General features: G+C 33.6%; 1 pseudogene; it reads left to right on the forward strand.

Annotated features, from left to right (window-relative positions):
- The first annotated feature begins 5,337 nt into the window (after positions 1 to 5,337).
- Positions 5,338 to 5,514, forward strand: LOC110575487 (annotated as a pseudogene).
- The last annotated feature ends 1,689 nt before the right edge of the window (positions 5,515 to 7,203 follow it).

Raw genomic sequence — 7,203 nt, forward strand, 5'->3', positions numbered from 1 at the left:
TGTCAGAACGGCTAAAATCAAAAACACAAGAAAAAAATGTTGGCAAGGATGTGGAGAAAAAGAGACTTTTTTGCACTGTTGGTGGGAATGCAAACCGCTGCAGCCACTCTGGAAAATGATATGGAGCTTCCTCAAAAAATTAAAAATAGAACTACCATAAGGTCCAGTAAGCACACTACTGGGTATTTACCTCCAAAATACAAAAACACTAATTCAAAGGGGTATACACACCTCTATGGTTATTGCTGCATTATTTATAATAGCCAAGCTATGGAGGCCAGTCAAGTGTCCATTGGTAGACGAATGGATAAAGATGAAGTGGTATATATATATATATATATATATATATATATACACACACACATATATAAATATCTAAAATGGAATATTATTCAGCCATAAAAATGAATGAAATCTTGCCATTTGCAACAACATGGATAAAGCTAGAGAGTATGCTAAGGGAAATAAATTAGAGAAAGATAAATATATGATCTCACTCATCTGTGGAATTTAAGAAATTTAATATTTTTAATGTTTTAATGAGCAAAGAAAAAAAAGGAGAGAGACAAAGGAAAAGAGGAAAAACAACAACAAAAAAAAGCAAAGAAAAAAAAGAGAGAGAGACAAAACAAGAAACAGTCAATTACAGAGAGAAAATTGATGGTTACCAGAGAGGAGGGGGGAAACGATGGGGGAAATAGAGGATAGGGATTAAATGGAAAAAAATAAATTAAAAAGTTAAAAAGAAGAAAAATAATTAGAACAATATTGCATAGGTTTTAAAGTAAATGGGTAATTTTAACTCCTTGAAATTATAACAAATTGCTTAGTTTTACTCAAAATATTCAATTTTTAATATATGATCATGTGTATTTAAATTTATGCAATATAATTTAACTGGGCTAGAAAAAATTCACATAAATATTTGACATGAAAAAAGCAAATGAATGAAATAGACATATAACTCAGAAATTTGGACAAAGTTGTTAGAGAAATCAATGAATTTTTAACTTACAAAAGAAAGGCATTACCTACGTAAATATGTTAATAAAGTAGGACAGATAAAAATGAATGCTTTTAAAATAAATGCAATGTCATTCTCTTTGGGCATAAAGGAAAGGCTAGTTAAATTGTCCATCAACTACTGAACAACAAAACAAAATATGTAATTCATCAAATACAAGTTCAAAGAGTAAACACAAAATTCACTCTAAATATGTATTCAATAAAGTGCAATATATTCTACATTTTATGTCTATCTTCTTAAGAGAATTAATTTTTCATGCATATGTGCTAATTTATTTATCACACTACTAATGGTCATAAGTTATTTTTATGCTTCGTTATTACAAAATTTACGTGTAGAATACTTCTATATAATACATTTCCAGAAGTGTGATTGCTGAGTCTTAAATGAGCATTTATTTATTTTATTTTTAAAGATTTTATTTATTTATTTGAGAGAGAGAGAATGAGAGACAGAGAGCAGGAGAGGGAGGAGGGTCAGAGGGAGAAGCAGACTCCCCGCCGAGCAGGGAGCCCAATGCGGGACTCGATCCTGGGACTCCAGGATCATGACCTGAGCCGAAGGCAGTCGCTTAACCAACTGAGCCACCCAGGCGCCCTTAAATGAGCATTTAAAGAATTGGTAGCTAGTGACTAGTATCCTCATTATCACAATTAAAACAAAATATATCCCCAAATAAAGTGTGTTGAATTATCCTACTTTCCCCAACTTTCTCTTCAACTTTCCATATCTTTGCCAATCTCACTGGGAAGATGTGTTATTCATTATAGATTTAATTTGTGATTAATTTTATTATCCTTTCTACTTATTACTTTTTGATCGATGAAATAACTTTCCACATCACTCTGTAATAATTCACCAGGCTGCATATTTATGACTTGTCTACTCTTGCTTACAAATGTTTGTGACATTTATCCACATTGTGAGTATAGCTGTAGTTTATCCTTTGCATTGCTGCCTAGTATTCCATAATTTACTGCTCCATTCTGCTTTTTATGAACTGTTACAATCTTAACCAAGATGCATTAGTACAAAAGCATTATTTCTTCTTCTCCCATTCCCTCTTCAAATATTTTAAATAGTACAGTTGAATCTTTAACAGACATCATAGTAAAAGTCATTAAAATAGCATTTTATTTACATATATGTTTTCTTAACTATTAGTATTATTTTAAGTATCTCTTTTTTATATTTGTGTTTATTGTAGTGGCAATAGTGTAGGTTAATATTAAATTGATCTGGAATGGGAGAAGGAGCAGTGGTTAGGGAACAGGCTGCCCTAGCTTTCACAAGGGGGACTGTCTTTTGGTTTTTCAGAATAATGACACCAGTCAAAGAATACTTCCTGAAAACTTTCAACAAATATTCTATAAAGATGGAGTAAGAGCTGTGATTAAATGAGATTAAAACTGCATGATAGTTTTGGTTCTATCCTTATGATAGTGCTTCCCCTGAAGTCCTATCAAACGTTGGATATGTATTCTTCTTCATTTTATTGACCGCAAGACCTGCAGGCTTTTTTGGTGAGGTTGGTTTCCTCCTTCCTCCTCCCCCCCCCCCCCCCCCCCCCCCCCCGCATATTTATTTTTTTTTTTTTCTCTACTAAAGATCAAAATGTCATAAGACTAGCCACATCCTAATTCATTTGCACTATCCTACTGACACGTGTGTGTGTGTGTGTGCGTGTGTGTATATATTTTCAACTACTGTATCATGATTTAAAACAGGTAAATACTATCTCCTTCCACTTATCAAAATTATTTATTCCAGTATTCTGTATTCTTTCTCCAGAATTATTCTACCACTACTTTGGGTCAACGACACTACCATCTATTAAATGTTAGTACACTTGGGGCGCCTGGGTGGCTCAGTCATTAAGCGTCTGCCTTCAGCTCAGGTCATGATCCCAGGGTGCTGGGATCAGCCCCACATCGGGCTCCCTGCTCAGCGGGAGGCCTGCTTCTCCCTCTCCCACTCCCCCTGCTTGTGTTCTCTCTCTCACTGTGTCTCTGTCAAATAAGTAAATAAAATCTTTAAAAAATAAAAATAAAATAAATGTTAGTACACCTATCATTTCTTCCTTTTCTCTTTATGTAACATAAAGACAGTTGTTCATCATTCTCTTGCCCCTTTCCACATTTCTTTTACTTGATTGTCAAATTTCTAACTCTGACTGAAACCAGATCATTTCATGTTCATTGACAGCATCCAAGGAGAAGAACCTGATTGTAGAAAAAGCTAAACAGGCATGTTCACTGTTTTCATTCTAAGTGAACTGAGATCCTCATACATCTCAAATGGTGTATTATTTCTGTTAGGCAGACCTATTTTTTCCGTAGTGGATAAACTCTCCAAAATCCCAGGATGGCCACTTTCTCTCATCCAGTCTCTAACAACTCCTCCCCCTTTTTGTCAAACTGCCATCTATTTCCCAGAAAATAAAGAGACCAACAGAAGAAAGCAAACTCATTTTCTTTCAAAAAATAGTCCAACTCACCTGCCTCTGTCCTTACATTCTGCCCACACTCCCGTTACAGAAGATCCCTCCCTACATTATTCTTCATCTCTACCCAACACAAGTCTTAAAGCCTTTGTGAATAACTGCATAATGGGCATAACATCCTCTCAGACACTTATATTGATGCCCTTTGCAAGGCCAAAATAAAGAATCAATCTTGGTTAACTTTCAGCACAGTATTTCCCAAAGAGTTACTAATTAGCAATAGAAAAATATTAACAGAGCAGAAGTCACACACAAATGAAAAAAGTTATCACCAGTAATGGGATAAATAAAAATCATGCTCACCCTGAAATCATGCTCAGAAAAGGACAAAACATTACATCCTTGGTATTTCTGCCCAAAATACCTAATCTGAAACTAATCCTGCTAAAACATCAGACAAATACAAATTGAAAGATGTCTTATAAACTATCAATTGCATAAAAAAAGGCTAAGGAAACATCAGATTAAGAGAGATTAAAGAAAAATAATTAAAGAAAAGGTAAAATCCTGGATTAAGTCCAGGACCAGATTTTTTTTTTTTCTTTTGCTGTAAGTGACACCAATGGGACAAAGGCCAAAATTTGAGTAAGGTCATTGCATTAGATATTAGTATTATATCAATGCTATTTTTTTAATTTATATAATTGCACTATGGTTAACAGAACATCTTTATTTTTTCCATCTCTTATCTGTAACTAAGAAAGAAAATTTTAAACATTTTATAATAGACTAAAAATACGTTAAGATAGTAATAGAAAATTCAACAGGTTTTAACTTGTTTGCTGTGGTAAGTTGAGGTTGACCTGATTCTGCACAACAAAGATACATACAGAACATCACCATTCTGAATTCTCTCGCAGTTCATTTTAAAATCATTTACTGACACTGTCAAACATATGGTTTTAAATATGCGTATTTTATATAGAAATTTGCTTGAAGCATTTCCATGTTCCTTGAATAACCATTATGTTTATATGCATAAACCAGGAAAGGTCTAATTGCTATTTGCATGGATTATTTACAGCTAAGTGGTCTATGAAGAAATGAGAGTTCATAAAAATGCTATTGTGTATGAAAACCAATCTGTGTTGCTCATTTTAATTGGGTATAAGAATATTGGTTTATAGATTTTAGAAACAGCCGTATAAATGTTTCTCACAAACAGAACAAAGGTTATAGAAGTAATCTGTCAACTAAATGCTTTAATAAACTTTTCTAACTGAATGTTTTATTTTCACAGAAAAAATGTGTTTCCTGGTTTCCTGTCTCCAATAGGTCTATCACTGCATATATAAATATGCATTTTTAAAATTACTAAAATGCCTCTTCTATTTTGTAGAATTCACTTGTCATTTTATCTGATATTGTTGTAGTAATCAAAGACATCTAACATTGGTGGTCACCAGTGATATTGGGTTTTTTGTTTGTTTTTTGGGGCAAAAATATTAGAGGTATTTAAAAATACAGAAAAGACTAGTATATAGTTACTTACCCCAAGATATTCACACTCAAGGAGAACGGAAGACAAAATAACTTTCTTCCCTTAATATACTTTCTTCCCTTAATTTTTTTTTTTTGTTTCAACTATGAAAACAAATGATTCTACTCTACTCTTTGATCTGAACATCAAAAGTTGTAATGGCATCATGCCTATAAGTTACGGGAGTCTTTTATTGCAAAATGGGCATAAAATCCTAGTCTAGTTGTGATTCTGCATAAATTTTTTATGCTCTACTTTTCTTTCAAAGGGAAAGTAAGTAATGTTCTCTGGAGTAAGAAGTTTCTCATTGCTGCATAGGGACTAACAATGGACACTGAGAAGGATGTTTAATCCCAAAAGCAGCAGCCAGTCATATTAATCTGTGGAAAATGTCATAAAGAAAATGAAATAAAATCCAAGTATCCAATCAAATGCAGAGACTGTGAATACAGAATAATATACACAAAAAATACTAAAATTTTGTTGGTTTCTGATGCACAATGAAATATTTAGAATTCAGAGGAATATCTTAATTTATGTTTAAATTTGTCATTAATGTTTCTCATTGTTGTGCAGCCTTTGATTAGCATGTTTTCCTTTATAAATAAAACTACATTCACATAATCTTATTTCATTTCATTTTTATAACCATAGTTTACTTATCTATTCATATTTTATGTTAAGAAATTATTTTTGTTCAAGTAAATAACTTACAATTCTATTTCATATGCAATACATATGTATCACATATTATGATTCATATGCAATGTAAAGTGAAAGTTAAAATTTCTTCCCCAAACCAAGCTTTTAATCAAAACCTATAATCATCTGGGGCTCTTTCCAAAAAAAGCAGATTTCTAGGACTTTCTAGGCTTACTCACTGATTAAGTAAATTCCTTGAAAACTACTGTTGTACATTACCAACTATTTGTCAATGCTCTAGTATTATTTGATGTGGAGTACACCACATCATCAAGTATACATACTTAGTGTATGTATGCATACATAATTTTGAGTCCTGTTGTTCATTTATTCGTTGGTGTAGGCCTTTCTGTATTTCAGCATAAGTTTTCACAATTTTTAAAATTTTGGCAGAGGGGGCGCCTGGGTGGCTCAGTTGGTTAAGCGACTGCCTTCGGTTCAGGTCATGATCCTGGAGTCCTGGGATCAAGTCCCGCATCGGGCTCCCTGCTCAGCAGGGAGTCTGCTTCTCCCTCTCCTGCTCCCCACTCTTGTGCTCTTTCTCTCTCTCACTCTCTCTCTCAAATAAATAAATAAAATCTTTAAAAAAAAAATTTTGGCAGAGGAAAGAAACTTGAATGTTTGTGTTCTGTAAGGTAAAATCAACCTTAAGTAAAGTGTTAAACAGATTATTAAGGCAGATGCAATTTTCTATGTGTAATCATTCATGAAGCTCATGCTTTCAAAGCTGAAAGCTCTGCTCTCAGGATATAAAAAGATTAGGAATTGATTTATACTTAATTGTTGGATAAATATTGAATTTTTTGCCTTGATTTTAGGGACGTGGAATTAATGATCAAAAATATATTCCATCAGTTCTAGGATTCCTTCACAATGGGACATCATGTTGGCCTCCCTAACATTCATTTTAAAGATTAGACATATTCTAACTTTATTAATAGCTAATATTTATCCAATTCAACAATGATCTCTGCTACTTTTTATAAACACCTATATCTATATTACCATCATGGTTTCCTAAGTTCTTCAAATTTTTATCTGCTATATGAAATACTATGATGTTCAGATTTTTTTTATTATGTTCAGTTAGCCACCATATAGTACATCATTAGTTTTTGATGTAGTGTTCAATGGTTCACTAGTTGTGTATAACACCCAGTGCTCATCACAATACGTGCCCTCCCTAATACCCATCACCCAGCTACCCCAGCCCCCCCAACCTCTCCCCTCTGAAACCCTCAGTTTGTTTCCGGGAGTCCATAGTCTCTCATGGTTTGTCTCCCTCTCTGATTTCCCCTCCTTCAGTTTTCCCCCCCTTCCCCTATGGTCCTCCATGCTATTCCTTATGTTTTACATATGAGTGAAACCATATGATAATTGTCTTTCTCTGCTTGACTTATTTCACTTAGCATAATCCCCTCCGGTTCTATCCATGTCGATGCAAACTGTGGGTATTCATGCTTTCTGATGGCTGAGTAATATTCCATTGTA

Source organism: Neomonachus schauinslandi, chromosome 2 (assembly GCF_002201575.2).
Source record: "Neomonachus schauinslandi chromosome 2, ASM220157v2, whole genome shotgun sequence".
Taxonomy (NCBI): domain Eukaryota; kingdom Metazoa; phylum Chordata; class Mammalia; order Carnivora; family Phocidae; genus Neomonachus; species Neomonachus schauinslandi.